Source organism: Plectropomus leopardus, chromosome 7 (assembly GCF_026936395.1).
Source record: "Plectropomus leopardus strain MGB_pleo_1.0 chromosome 7, ASM2693639v1, whole genome shotgun sequence".
In the NCBI taxonomy this organism is placed as follows: Eukaryota; Metazoa; Chordata; class Actinopteri; order Perciformes; family Serranidae; genus Plectropomus; species Plectropomus leopardus.
The window spans coordinates 36,065,435-36,081,192 of record NC_142182.1 but is presented as its reverse complement, the minus strand read 5'-3'; the positions used below and the strand labels follow the sequence as shown (position 1 = coordinate 36,081,192).

At 38.1% G+C, this 15,758-nt stretch overlaps 1 long non-coding RNA gene across 2 annotated transcripts in view; it reads left to right on the top strand.

The window, feature by feature from the left end:
• Positions 1 to 15,368, top strand: part of LOC121949868 (uncharacterized) — a 69,878-nt gene extending 54,510 nt beyond the window's left edge. For both annotated transcript variants that reach the window (XR_006106306.2, XR_015776907.1), the window contains one exon: positions 15,190 to 15,368. This is a non-coding gene — a long non-coding RNA (uncharacterized LOC121949868). The remainder of the gene's footprint in view (positions 1 to 15,189) is intronic.
• The last annotated feature ends 390 nt before the right edge of the window (positions 15,369 to 15,758 follow it).

The following is a 15,758-nucleotide window of genomic DNA, read 5'->3' as shown; positions in this document are numbered from 1 at the left end:
GCTGAGCGGGCATGTAATGAGCTGACAACCACAAGAACCACAATCTTTAAGAGTTTATCAAACTACTTGCACCTTCTAATTAAAGGAAGCACAACCCACCAGGATACATTTACATTTGATTTGATCTGGAGCAGAAAATCTCCCTATTAGCATCCTCCTCCCCATGAATATGACAGTAATTGCAGTCTCACTCTGTTCCTGTTGTCCTTCTCTAGTTGAACACATTTAGCAAATTTACCTCGTACTGTAGGTTATTATTGTGCCATACAGTCTGGGGAATCAAATAAATCACTTAGGTTATCTTATTAATTAAGTCAAAATAAATGTGCTAGAGCCAATTTATTCTCTCCAAATACCATGGGATCTCCCACTGCAACTAATGGCGTAGTCTGACATTTCATAGTCTTAACAAATAACCTGAAGTAATTCATTTAGATTTTTTCCAATTAGAGATCATTTCTCGCAGCTGTAACATAGTATATACACATATGAATTTGCATTGGAAGTTGAGCAGAGCTGGTGTCAGACTTTTGTTTTGTTGTCTTAAGAAATCCTCCTAGCAGTCTTAATTACGAAGTGAGACTTTAACCCTTTGAAATCAGGATCGACAAAAGTTTTCTTGTGCAGCATTCAGATGCCTTTTACAAGCATTTCAACATTTGAAAACTGGAAATTGCTTTAAATTCTTTCAAAAACAGGAGAAAAAAGCAGAGTGCATCTTGGCAAGAAATGACACCCAAAATAAGCAAAAAATAGAGATAAAGGGGGAAAATTGTGAAAAAAAACACCAGGGAAAAATGTACTACATATATATTTATTATGATTATATATTTAAATATATGTCACATAAATATTTTGAAACTTTTTGGGGTCATTTTTCATGTTTGTTTGTTATACTTTTCTTTTTTGATAATTTTTAGGAAATTTTCTTGTAGCTTTTATTAATTTCTTGCAAATTTTTGGGTAATTTCTTGCAAAGTTGCACATTGCCTTCATCTTATATTCTTGAAAGAAATCAGACCAATTTTCTCAGGTTTCATAGAGTTAAAATAGAACTTACCTTACCTATAAAAATGCCAGTAACTGCATCAAAGTATCAGACAAAAGTAGCAGCTAATTTTATAATGAGCTGAGTTGTTACTTAGTTTATTACCACACATTTGCAGCACTCTGAGAGTATTTGTCACTTTCTCTGTTCTCCCAGCAACAGCCCAAAGCAGGCGATGAGAGTTAGCGTATAACCCAGGCATATGACAGTCCTGAACCTCCATGCCCCTGCCCTCACCCGCCCCTCAGGCCCTCAGTGGAATAACACTTGATCCATAGCTCTTGAGTCTCTGTCCACGCCTCCCTTTTATGGCCTGCGGGCATGTGAAGACCCTGAGCCAGCCGTGCTTATCTGACCCTAACCTTGGCGTATGGTGACCTTGACCTGCACCTCACCCCTTCCTCATCCTCAGGGCTACATCTGTTCCTTTCCCTAGGACACCCAAGTAGTTAGTGATATTGAAACATCACCTTGGGGCTCCATTTGTTTTCTCTGGAGAGGTCAGTGAGGGGTTGTCATTAGGACTGAACTTGATCCTCCGCTTCCCCATAAATTGGTTCGTGTGTGAGGAGTGAGCACACTGTAAATAATGAGCGTATAATACTGAACATGAAACAGAATCTCAAAATTGACACTCTATACTTATCCCTTCTTATATTATGTAGATCCATTTATTACCAGTCAAATGTGGCATGGTACCAGAGTAAAACTATGAAACCAAAAACACATGTAGAGCAGAAATGTAGGTCCTAGCAGACAGTGTTTGTTGGTGTAACAGTTGTTCCTGAAAAAAGAGGGACCTATCTTTATGATATGAAGAGCTGCAAGAATTAGTTGATTAGCTTTTATTTGTCATTTATGATAGTAAATGGAGACTTCTTGGGTTTGGGGCTGTTGGCTGGACAGAGAAAGCAAATTAAAGACCTCACTTTTGGCTCAGGGAGATTGTTAAGAGCATTTTCCACAGTTTTTTTTTAAAACATTTTTAGACTAAAAAAATAAATAATTTCAATTCATTTTTCAAGCAAAAATGTCAATCATTTCATAAAATGCACAGATATGCAACTTTTCTTTGTCATTTATGATGGCAAAAGAAGGGTCATTGAGTGTTGGGGTGTCAGTTGGATAGAAGAAGCAAATTAAAGACGTCACGGCTCAGGGAAATTATTGTGAGCATGTTTCACCTTTTTGGGGTATTTTATAGATTAAACATATGGAAATTATTTCATTCATTGTTCAGACAAAATGTCAAACATTTGCAGGTTCCAGCTATGTATGAATATGCAACTTTCCTTTGTTATTTAAGAAGTGTCATTAAGAAGATGTTACTTTGGGCTCTGGGAAATTGTCATGAGCATTTTTCAATTTTTTTTTAACATTTTATAGATTAAATGATTTGTCAATTAATTGTTTCAGCCATTTTTCAAACAAAATCATCAAAAAATTGTTGGTTCCAGCTTCTTAAATGTGAGAATATGCTGTTTTTCTTTGTCATTTATGATAGTAAATGTTGAGTTGATGGGTTTTAGGCTGTTGTTAGGAGCACTTTTTACAATTTTTTGATTATTATAGACTAGATGATTAATAAAATAATTGTATCAGTTATTTTTCAAGCAAAATGCAGGAAGCAAACATTTGCTGGTTCAAGCTTCTTAAATACATGAATATGCAACATTTCTTTGTCATCTATGATGGCAAATGAAGAGTCTTTGAGTTTTGGGGTGTTGGTTGGACAGAAGAAGCAAATCGAAGTATGTTACTTTGGGCTCTGGGAAATTTACATTTACATTTTATAGACCATATCATTTATCCATTAGTCCTCTCAGCTTTTTTCGAGCAAAAACATCAAACATTTGTTGGTTCTGGCTTCTTAAATGTGAGAAATTGCTGCTTTCCTTTGTCATTTATGATAGTAAATGAGGAATCTTTGACTTTTAGTTGGTTGGATGGAAAGAAAAAAAGCTAATTGAAGATGTTCCTTTGGAATCTTGGAAATTATGAGCATTTCTCACTTGTTTTTTGAACATTTTATAGACTGTACAATCAATCGATTAATTGTTTCAGCTACTTTTTAAGCAAAAACATCAACATTTGTTAGATCCAGCTTCTTAAATGTGAGATTTTGTTGCTTTTCTTTGTAATTTATGATAGTAAGTGGAGAGTCTTTCTCTTTTAGACTGTTGGTTGGATAGAAAAGCTTATTAAAGACGTGAGTTTGGGGTCTTGGAAATTATGAGCTTTTTTCACTATTTTTTTTCTTCATGGATAATGATTAATTGTGACATGCTCTGCAGATAACTCGATTATGGATATAATTATTGGTTGCAGCCTTAATTTATGAATAAACTTAACAAAGAAAAGCCATACATGCTCAACAGATATCGTTGTTGTCACTTTTCAACTAATTGTAGCTGCTTGGATTGTACCTCAGCTGGTAAAAAGCATACATTGTGTCAACCTCACAATTGTTTTGGGTGCTGTCATTTCAACTCATTGGTTCGTCCCAGCATGATATCTTGATTGTGATGCCCTTTATTATTTTGCTTAGTGTTTCAACAGTTGTGTGAATTGGCTGACCTTTCTGTGAGTCTCTCCTTTATTCTCTGCTGCAGAAACAAGCGTCCTTGCCACATGGCTATACCATGGAAGACTGTTGGTATTAATATTAATGAATATACAATGACAATGTCGGGTTTTAATGGATAATGAATTAAGGGATTCTCATTGATAATTAACTCTGTGTGGGCAATAAACACTACCCAAGGCAGGATGCTGTCTTTTGAAGCAATGATATTTTAATAAATCATAAGAGGGATTGAAAACGGTTTATTCTTTCCTGTCATAGAGATCAAATTCATGCCACAAACTATAGCAGAAAGATGTGTTTAGGAAATTAAATGGAAGAAAGAAGGCTGTGTAGCAGTATCATGTTCCCTAAGTATGTGAAAATGTATTTTCTATCTCTGTCAGTCTTGTGGTATCATATCACAGTGGAGTCAAGGGGGAGGCTAAAGGTTACAACTCTGAAACATGGCATTGATCCCAACACCTGACAGCATCTCTCTGTTTCTCACTGTCTCGTTTTTGGTTTTTGTAATTATAGCAGACATGGTTTGCTGCCTTTGTTACTTTTCTTTTTATTGGAAAATAAAGAAAACCAAGACAAAATACTATAATAACATGATTTTTACCAAGATGCATTGTATATCCATGGCGTTATCAAAGACAGTAGTTTAGGACAAATTATTCTCTTATCTTCTTCTCTCTGTTACACAATCCAGACCTAAGTCTGAAACCAGAGGTGTTGTCGAGCCCGGTGTGCTGTGCATATCATAAATCAGACCTAACTGACATTTTTTTTTTTTAAAGAGAATGAATATCCACCCACTCTCTGTGGAAGGGCCATGGTATTTGTATGGTCAATGTGACCTTTCTCCATACCCTCTCAGATTAGGTGTACGACATAGAAAATTGCGCTCCTGCTGCAGTCCATAAATCATAGCGGGCCATTTTTTTTTCTTTAAAGAGGTATGTAAATACCAGTGTACTAGCTAGGTAAACAACACTAACCCTGATACAAATGGCTTGAAAATTGAAGAAAAGCACCTTATTTTTCAGCTGAAATTGCTTTTGAAACCCAGTCCTGGCACATGGGATGAAGGAGCCATGAAATGATTTGTGCTGGGGGAATAGAAATGGGTTGATGATAACCACACTCGACACAGTTCCTGTGTTGGGGAGTTCGAGCAATGATCAAAGATATCATTGTTGCACATTATTTCCCCCCATGCAGACCCCAAATGCATCACGATCTGAAGTGACATCCACCCCCATGCGCTAAGAGTATTTTCGTTTTAGGGGACAAAGGCCCTCCACTACAGTGCAGTGAGGCCTGCGCTTAACCAGTCAGTCCTGCTGCTGCATCGGCTAACAGATTAAAAACATTCAGTGTAATTCCTTTGCAGTATATAAAGAGAGAAACATTTGCATTTAGTGTCATTATTAAATTACTAGAATATGAATGCAGTGTACAGTGGGGCTGTGCAATATTTAGACGTGGTTTGGGTATGAAAAGACACAGAACTGGGAGTAGGTGAATATATGAATATACTCAATATATCATGGCTTGTTCCCTGGGCAATGTATAAAATGACTTTATCGTGAATATCGAGTATAAATTGTCACGTCATTTTTTTTAGCCATTGGCATGAGACTCGCATCAGCGTTTCTTTTTTCCAGCTCTCTTCTATGGCTCTCTGCCTCTCACAGACACACACACAAAAAGCAGGGCTTTTGCAGAGCTCCAGACCATTATTATTTAGTCACATTTTGTGACCATGGAGCACCAGTGTGACTTAGAAATATTTGCAGTATATAAACTGGAGAGATGTTAGTTTGTTTCCAGCTCGCAGTTACAGTTTAACTTTTTGCTAATGCTAACATCCAACAATTGACCGGAAGCTTCAAGTCCACAGCAAAAACATTGACACTTCCTGGCTGAGACAAGCAGGGTCCTTCAAAATAAAAGCATCATGGCTTTAGTTTATTTAATGATAACAGTACTTAACTTTACTATAACAGTACTTTATTTAATCTTATAATTTACTTAAACATTATAACAGTATTTTATTAAACTTGAATATAACAGTAGTTCATGTAACTTTATTTTATGGCAGTAGCTACTTTATTTGTAACTGTACTTAACTGAATAATTTTGTAGTTTACAGTAGTTTAGAGGAGGTATATATTGTGTTATATGTTGTGTATTGCAATATAGCCTAAAAATATCATGATACTAGTATAAAGCCATTTCACCCAGCAAGTATAAAGTTTGTTCTCATGTGCTGTTAATACATTTATCTACAGAAAGTGTCCACCATTATTCATACATATTCCCTGTAATGATGAGCAAGTAATTCATGCATGGTCCATGTGTTTTGTCACAAAACACGGGACGTGACCCAGAAGACCGATGTTTGAAACATGAACTGTGAGTGAACCTTAAGTCATTTTAACATATGCTGTTGCCAAGTTTCTTCTCCTAAACCTAACCACAGTAACGTCATTGCCCTAAACTTAACCTCTGTGAGGGACTGTACACATTTTCTGTTGTTTTCAATGGAGATGCACAGCAGGTGTAAACCACACCGACGCCCTTAAGATGTGCACATGATAAACAGAGGCCAACTTTTGAAACACAGCAGCGCACACCGCATGTCCCGTTACGTGGAGGAACAACCAATCACACCCTCTTTTCTTTGGAGAAGGAGAAGTTGATCATTTTTATGCAGCAATAACCAGAGCTTTACATCCCTCCCACGGACTATATTTTAGGCCAAATACACACTTAAGAAACACCTGAAGAAGCTCACTTCTACTCTCAGGATTTTTGGCAAGAGGGCTACAATATGATGCTGGTTAGGGTTGCTTAACAACCTCATACGCAACCTTCCTCTACTCTTATAAAAGTTCACACAGAATGGACACAAGAGTAGCACCCAGTGCCCAACCTTGCATTTTCCAGGTGTTTAAAGTCACAGCATGTGTACGCCCCCCTAACTTTATGTTAATTAGGCAACATTAGGCCAAGTATATAACGTCATTCGTGGGGCACAAATTTGTGAAATATCATACAAACCACTGGTGTGGATTTTTATTGGAAATCATATGAACCATTGTATGAGAATATGTTGAACAAAACATATGATGCACAAATTTTATTTCAAATGAAATAGAATCCAATTGACCAGTTTTTCCAACTCCAGGGAGAAATTTCTAAAATACCGTCTGTCGGAATAACAGGATGTATATTTGTTCAGCAACTGAAATTGAATCCTAAGCCAAAGAAAGAAGCTTTGTTGTAATCTGCAACAGCACATTCATCCACAATAGCAATCAGAATAAACCAGTGATCATATAGTACACAACGGAAATGTTAAGTGTTTGGTTAATTTTAAACATTGCTTTGCAATAGAAACAAAACTGGAAAAGAATGAGTCCCATTTGTTGCAGAGTTGTACACTAGATTGCTGGTTTGCAGCAAATGTGGAGCCTCCTGCTCCTCAGTCTGTCCCCTCAGAGTCCTCGTCTGTGTGGAGCTCAACTTAGTATCACATGTAGACAAAAGGGTATGCATCTGGTCAGTGTGTTCACCAAGCATAATGAGCCAGTCTGCATCTTTGGCTACGCTGTGGCTGCCCAAAAAAGCCAAAAAAATGATCATCGCAGAATGCAGTGTTAGTTGTAGCAGTATAGTTACTATTTTGTTTAAAGAATGTTTCCATGGTCTTTTTGGCAACTCATCAACACCTGCAATCCTGCCCGGTGAGTCTCAAGGAGAGCTGCAGGGCACAACCCATGACAGCCAGAGGGACAGCTAATTCCCAACATCTGGTACAAGCTGGTGCTGTCCGTAGTATCGCCATGATCGTGGTATCGCTGTGGTGGGCGCTGCTTGGCAGCTTGTGGCATCAGACTGTTGAAGAATCACCCCCATCGTGTTCTAAGCAGAATGGGCGGAGAGCAAACTGTTTCATTTCAGCACGGTGGACCATTGATGCCTGCAGTAGATCCCCTGTTATCTAATCAAACAGCACTGGTCAGTTATGATGCCAACTCCTAAATCCACAGCCGTCTGTAAAGCCGTGGGGGGAGATTAACCGCTACAGCGCCAATGTCCTACATTCAAAGACTTCCTCTTAAGATCTCTTTTCCTGGAAAGTACAGTTATCCATACAAGCAAACACAGACAGACACATACAGCCTAAAGTAAGAGTCCTTCATGCTGTAATGGGGCTATCACAAAGACCACACAGCTTGCATTTTGGAAGAAGACTTGATGCTTTCTAAACCCTCTGTTTGAGACCACTAGAATACCTCAAAGAAGGCTTGAGCCTCTGCCGTCGTAGAGCCTTGGAGAATGTGTTGTTTTGCCATGTAGGTGCTGCCTCGTGTCTAAGATCCCCCCACGAGTAGAAAAGAAAAAGAACTCACAAAGAGAGATTGCCCAAGACATTTATCCTTTCTGTCTTACAGTCTGCAGGAGCTCTAATAAGGCCACGCTTTCTGCCGTTGCCCTGCTATGTGGGCGCACTTCATTATAACCCAAGAGGCAGAAGCTCTCACATAGCCAGCAAAGAGCTCTGGGCACTTTTTTAATATTTATATCACAGTCTGGTGTGGCAGTAATGATATTAGGGAGCTGACGAAATTCTCAACCCAGCTGGACATGTTAATTGAGAAGCCACGATTTAAAGGCAAAGTTCACATTTGTGCAGATGGCGGGACAATGCAAGATGGCAGACCTAGGTCAGTGTCATTTCCAAGCTATACCTTAATGGCAGCAATTTTTTCTCTCTCCTTTTTTTCTCCTCAAGTTTGACACATACTAGTCCCCGAGGTCCGTAGCAGTCTTTGGGGCTAGTCCCTGTACCTTAGTGCCCTTGACGGAGGACTATATTTTATAGTTGATATAATGGCAACACATTCTCTGTCCCACCTTCACTTTCAGGGTTAGTATGAGCATTTACGTGTCATGAATATATGATGGTGTGAATTTGTTGGCCATAGAGGAGTATTATAAAGACGAAATGATAATAATTTAAATGAAAGAAAAATCCATTTATCATATAATTTTATTATCCGTTTATATAGATGATAGTGGCTTCTCACCTTGATGTTAATAAGCTTTGAGGGTGAAATACATGAATGATGAATATGTTGTATTAAGCCTCTAATTTCTTATAGAAAACTGTTAATTGCTGTTGGTTACTGCCGTTGAGAAAGGTATAGGACATTGTACACATGTCACATAGGGCCCAAGTTTATCTCCTAGAAATGCTGCCCTTATAAATGATATGCATACTTATGTGGCAATAATGTGACTATAAAAAAGTGATATTTGTATGATTTCAAATGTTAGATTTCAAAGACATTATCAAGGCAAATTGAGTCATGAAGTTATATCACAGAAGTGTAAACAGTAAGATGATTACACAGTGTGCAGGCGTCAGTGAACGTCACTCTGCTGGGAAGTCTAACAGATGGGTTTATCCTTAGTGAGATGGATACTGTCGCACCGCACATCTACATCAAATTAGAGTACCCGGAGTGAGTCCTCCCCCCACTCTGACCATAGACCGGAAAGCAGGTGTCTGCTTAATAATTTGGTCAAAGATCAGTGAGTTAAAGGTTGAGGCCAGGGGCAGAGAGGGCCGGGGTCATCCTGGTGGTAGGGAGGTGGTGAGACATGATCTCCTCAAGTCTGGAACAGCCAAACCCCAAGGTCATCCATTAGTGCTCTGGCCCATTGGTGCTGGAAGACCCACAATAAATTTACTGTGCACCCTTAACCCTTTTAATACTCACCATGACCCAGATGAGGAGATCAGCTCCCTAAGGGAGGGGCACATTACATTATTAGCACTGTGCATCCATTGACAGCTATTATATTCTAACAGTGTATTATGGGTGACTTCATACTGTAAATACTTCAACACAGATATTAGACAGTAATGTGCATTACAGTCATTCTTGTAACATTTTTGTTTAGCTGTGAGTTCAGTATGTTTTAATCAATGAAATTGCCTGAATAGGTCTGCATCTGAGTAACGTTAATAACAGGGAGTGAGATTGCATCTTTAATTTAAATTACTGCAAGATATTTTAATATCTGGAATCCCCTCCCCTGGCCATTTGTGATCAGTTTCAAACACGCAGATGATAGCGTCAGTGTCTGGCCAAATTTTTTAGAGAATATTTGAGTTATGACTGATCATTATCTGCTCTTTCAAACAATGAACAATTTATCTACCTTTAATGCGATGCATTTTTCGATTCTTACAAGGAAAAGGTGAGGCTGCAAGGAAGGAGGAGAATGAAATGTCAACAGTGTCAACCACTCCCTTTAAATAGGACCCTCCTATGATCCCTTGCTTCCATGCTCGGTCAAACCTTTCCAGGTGTCAAGACTGGGCGTCAGAAAAAGAAATTAAAGTGACATAGTGTTGACAGGAAGAAAAGACAATCCAGTTTTCACCCCTCTCAGGACAATGAGGGAGCCATCACCTCGGCTCAGACACAGGCACTAATGAATCAAGCAACACCTTAAGTTCTGCAGTGCAAGGGACTTTTGGCCAGGGGCACCCATATAGTGTCATTGATAATGGGATCCCGTGTTGGACTGCTGTTGATTTGATGTCTACTGCAACCTCTCCCATGGCCTGCCATTTTGACACAGCTTAATTTTGCCCCTTGCTCATAAAGACATCCTGTTAGATGGTGTTGCACAAGTGTTAGGTCTTCATCTTTCCTGCTTATATTTTCCCTCTCAAAGTCTGAGGACCAGCAGTGTTTTATTAAGCAAAGGCCGCTCCATTAAATTTATTTTACCCACAAGGCACATGTGTAATAATGCAGGTGTAGGAGGCAGCAGCGTGTTGAAATGAGATTCTTTTAGTTTACTATGTGAAATACACAGGGATGGAAAGAGTACTCAAACATTTTACTGAAGTTAAAGTACTGTTACTTCTGTAAATATGCACCTAGATAACAGTTAAAAGTAGGTCAGCTAAAATGTACTGGCAGTAAATTTTACTGCATTACTTTTTGATTTTATAAAGTGGGGTTAACCTTTAAAACCTGAGCAAATTAATTTCTTTCAAAAACATGGGAGAAAGGCAACAAGGAGCTTTACAAAAAAAATGCCCAAAAATTTAACAACAAAAAGCTGTCAAATAATTTACAAGGAAATTACCCGAAAATGCGCAAAAAACATACAAGAAAATGACATTTAAAAAGGTTAAAAATGATCATATCATATCATATATATTCTATAACATATTTTACTTCTAATCATAATTATTTCTAATCATAATTCTTGACAGTTTTCCAGATTGTTTTAAAAATATTTTTTAAATGTTTGTCTCTAACTCTCTCTCTCTCTCTCTCTCTCTATATATATATATATATATCCCCATTTTTAACATTAAATTTTCAGTTTGTTTTCTTGCCACATTTTACCATTTTTTTGCAACTTGATCATTGCCTTGTTCCATGTAAACCTTTTCGTTCATGTTTCAAATCTTACTAAAATCTTACAATACTTATCTGCTTACTTGATGTCCATCAGCTTTCAAAGGGTTAAAACACACTATTATACACATTCAGACATAAACTGGATGACCATGTCAACATCTGTCTAGCTGAATAACATCACACTACCAAGCCTTAATGTCCGAATCAACAGCGTGAGCCTGAATTCTCTGGCTGTTGCACCACAAATACAACCACAATCTGCTCTTAAGTTCAACCTGTTATTAATTGTCAAAACATGCATGTTTGGAGTGGCTGACTGTTTGGCCTATTGTGTTGCTGCTTGCAGCTTTCTCAAGAACTGCTCATGCAAACAAAAGTTTTGAGCACTTCCTCAACCACTGACAATACCAACATTCCAAGTTAGAGAAAGGTTGAAAAGTAAATCAAGTTGGTGTTTGCTTAAGGACCCCAAATCACTTAATTTGCTCCTGAAAAACATCCAAATAATGTCTAAGCCAGTGTTAATTAAACAGAAAAAAAACATCTTGATTAAAATGTCACAAATTTTGGTAACTAGACTGATGACTAAAATGGGACTAAAACTAAAAAGCATTTTCGTCTCAAGACTAAGACTATATCTAAATTGCTGCCAAAATTATCACTGGTCTATGTGTGGTCAGAAGCACTGGTGAAATACACCTAGCAGAGGTATTATTTTCCAACAGGTATATCAGTTTTTTGCTGCGCCATAACTATGACGTTTTAAGAAGAAAATTAATTTAATTAGCTAACGTATTTTCCCAGTAATAACGTTATTAATGTTTTAAGTCAGTGCGGCAAACTTACACAATTTGAGTTGTGATGGCCAAGTGATGCTATTCCTGAAGGCTGTCTGCCTATGCTTGCTGACTCCATGAAAATGAAGAAGAGTTTGGTTGTAACCTTAATATATGCAGCATCCACGAAAAAAAAACTCCGTAGAGTCCGTAGAGCCCTGAAGCCCCACCCCCACAGCAATGCTATTTGCTACTTTATTTAAAGTTTATTAATATTGAACTTATATCATGTTCTCAATTTGCACCAAATTCAACACTGCATTTCCTTAGGTCTTCAATGATACACCTAGCAAGTGTGAAGTAGACCAGGTTAACGGTTCTCAAGATATGTGAAAGACATACAGAGATTTATATCTCTGCATACCTCGCTGACAGTAAAAGTTCCTATGTGGACAGAAGACACTGCTGCAGGATCCACTGTGAGCATTGTAGCATTTAGCCAGAACCTTGCTAAGTAATGCATTGAATCAGTTATTAAGGTACATTAAACCTTTTTTATTATTATGATCTTTACCTATGCCAAGGTGCAGTAATGCCAACTTTAACCATAACCCGTAATGATGTCGTCCTTCATTTTATTGCATCGTTGGTGCATTTTTGGTACTGTTCACAATCTGCTAGGCCTGGCCCAAATGCACCCCAAGCACTCATGGCGCTTTGTCAAGTTATTACTCTGTAACAAATGCAACTTGACAGCTGGCAAAGTACTTTTTGTTGTAATTCCTCAAAAAAGTCTAAAAACACAAAAAATCTTTCTTACAGTAACCAGCATGGCTGCCCCTTAAAAGCCAAAGATATAAGCCAAAGATATAAGGTTTTTTTTGTTTGGTTTGTCAGTAAGCGTGAAGTGTACTTCTAGGGACATATCCATTCCCCGATTCAGCTGCAGAGTGAGCGCTCCTCAATTTTACACTGCTATCCAGTACAGGCAGCTGCAGACCCAGATCCAGGGTGAGTCTGAGTCAGACGGAGGGAGCTGCACAGAGGAAGAGAGGCTTTGAGATAACCCTACGTTCTGCCTTCTGCTTTGAAGTGGTGAATTTACAGCCCACAGCAACTTCATACGATACAGTCGCTGGCTCATGTTTGATATCTTGTTTTGGCAAAAAAGTTACACTTTTCCAATCCGTTGCTAGCACTCAGACAGCTAACTTTGCTTTTTTATTATCTTTTCCACCTGAATGTGGCTGTCACCCTGTTCTCCTTCTCGAACTTTATGTGGAATATACGTAACAGCCAAATCCAATGTGACTAACATAATTCCAAGTTGGATACGGGGTAACTAGAGTAAATGTAATTTGTTCTATCCCACCCCCGTGAATATAAGTATAACATTGTTCAAAATGAATCACTGTCTACAGTTTTGGGATCAAGTATTTGTAGAAATAATTCAAAATGCTAGCATTTTTCAGTGATATTGAGGATTTTCAAGCTCTGGTCTCTCACTTATATTTACCATGATGCCTGCTAGATTATGCTATAAGTCAACCTCACTGGTATGAGTGCTGTTACTGTGAAAGTCAACAACTGGCACACTGCCAGACCTCTCTGGGTGAAACTTTTGGACGCATGTTTCATGATGCAGGCTGGAATAACACTGTTTTACACCAGTAGTGCTTTAATTATTTGGTTGAAAGGGTGTGCAGAAAAAGTCATTTACTGAAAGAACCTTTTGTACTAAAGCATTTGACATGAATATGTGTACAGTTACACTAATAGTAATAATTTGTTGTTGAGTGTTTTATGAATATTGCAGATTATTCATCTGCAAGCACTAATATAATAATTGGCAGTAAGTTATAATGTGGTATTGGGGGGAAAGCTTGGATGTTGATGCACATAAATTGGAGACTGGCTTGGAGACTTGTGTTCAGTTGTTAAGCCTTTCAAACCTGAGTGATTAGGCTTGATTTCTCTTAAAAACATAGGATGAAGGTAATGAGCAACTTGAGAGGAAATGGAAAAATTACCTGAAAATATACATAAATAATACAAGCAATACATAAAAGAGAAAATGACCTTGAGAAAGTGAAAAAAATAAAACATATTTGCTCAGTTTTCTGGACATTGTTTCCCTTTTTAAGATAATCCCTTTACAGCTAATTTTCAAGTTAATTTCTCATCACCTTTTACTATTTTTGCAATTTTCTGCACATTTCTTGCAAAGTTGCTTATTGCCCTGTTCCCATGTTTAAAAAAAAAACAATTTTGAAAGGTTTCATAGGTTTAAATGCTTGTGAAAGGCATCTGAACGCAGCACATACATTGTAATTCGACATTTCTTTCTAGAGGTGACAAAAAACAGAAAACCATTGTATTGTTGCTGATATAGTGAATATTGGTAGCATTAACCAGGACAGGGTGTCAGTTCAAGTAAATTTCAGAAATTGTGGATTGACGGTAGTTGATTCATTATTCGGTAGATGAGGGGTTTAGTATAAATACTATGCATTATACTAGGGCTGCAACAACGTATCGATAAAATCAGTTCTAATCTATTAAAATCGATTATTAAATGTGTTGGCAAGGAATAAAATTATCAATTTGTAGTGTCACACGATTATTACATCACTCGCTGTGTCGCAGGACTGTTTACAGCACAACAGCACGGGAGAAGCTGGTGTTTTGAAGAGGCATGGCGGAGGCAGAGAGAAGGTTTTGTCCGAAAACAAATTCACGTTATGCAAAACAAGGAAGTCTGTTAGATTCAAAATATGCAAAAGTGACATGGCATGGCACGCAAGCACGTCAGCTATGATGCAGCATCTAAAACGAAAGCGAAAGTGAGGAGGAGGAGAACTTAACGGCAGGTTAAGTCTCAACAAAAAAACAACACATGTCGAGTTTTAAAGTAAGAAAACGTATGTTGTAAAAGCTGTCAACATTTAGTTTTTGAATTGTTTCTTGTCGTCATTTATTATTTCTAATTTAATATTATTTTGACAGCTCATGCAACTGCATGTTTATGCACTGCACTTTCTGCACTGTAGTCAATCATAGAAAAGAAAAAATGCTTATTTTGATATAATTTCCATTTTTATTTTTTAAAATCTGATTCATCAATTAATCGAAAAAAAAATCAACCGATTAATCGTTTATCAAAATATTTGTTTGTTGCAGCCCTACTACATTATACTACATGAGAGAGTTGTCACTGGATAAAACCAGCCCTAATGACTTTCTCACTCTTAGTAGATGTCTGTATGCACACCCTCTCTTACATGTCTCCATTATCCCGTCTTAAACTGTCTTTCGTTTCCCCTCGAACAGACATACACCACGCACCCCCAACATCCCCCCGCGTGCAAGGCTGGTGGCTCCATTGTGTGACCCATTCTCACACTGTTCCATCTCCACATCACGCAGCCAGCCTTTCACAGCAGCAATTCAGCAGCAACAATCACACACTCACGCCTCAAAAAAAGACCTCTTGCTCCCTTTGCCAACCAATTAAGAGCCATCTGGGCTTGGATGCAGTAAGAAAGCTATTACAAAATCATAACTGTTTTCATATTTTCATGATATGTTTTTGATGTGGAGACTCAAGTATTTAAAAAAAAAAAAAGCTTTGTTTCCATGATCGGTCTTCCTCGAAAATAAATGATCCTTAAACAGATATGGTGGGCTTATCAATATTTTGTTAATTTGCACGTAGCCAGTGGAGGGCACAGCACAGTTTAAAGACATGACAGAGCCAGTCAGCTTTTGAAGCTGCCATGCAAGTGTGTGATTCCCAGTGAACTTGAGGTCACAGATTCCCAGTGGCTGCGTAGGGCAGGGAATGGAGAGCAGCAGGGTTCAAGCCTTGGGTCACTGGAGCTTCAGAAGTGGCCAGCCAG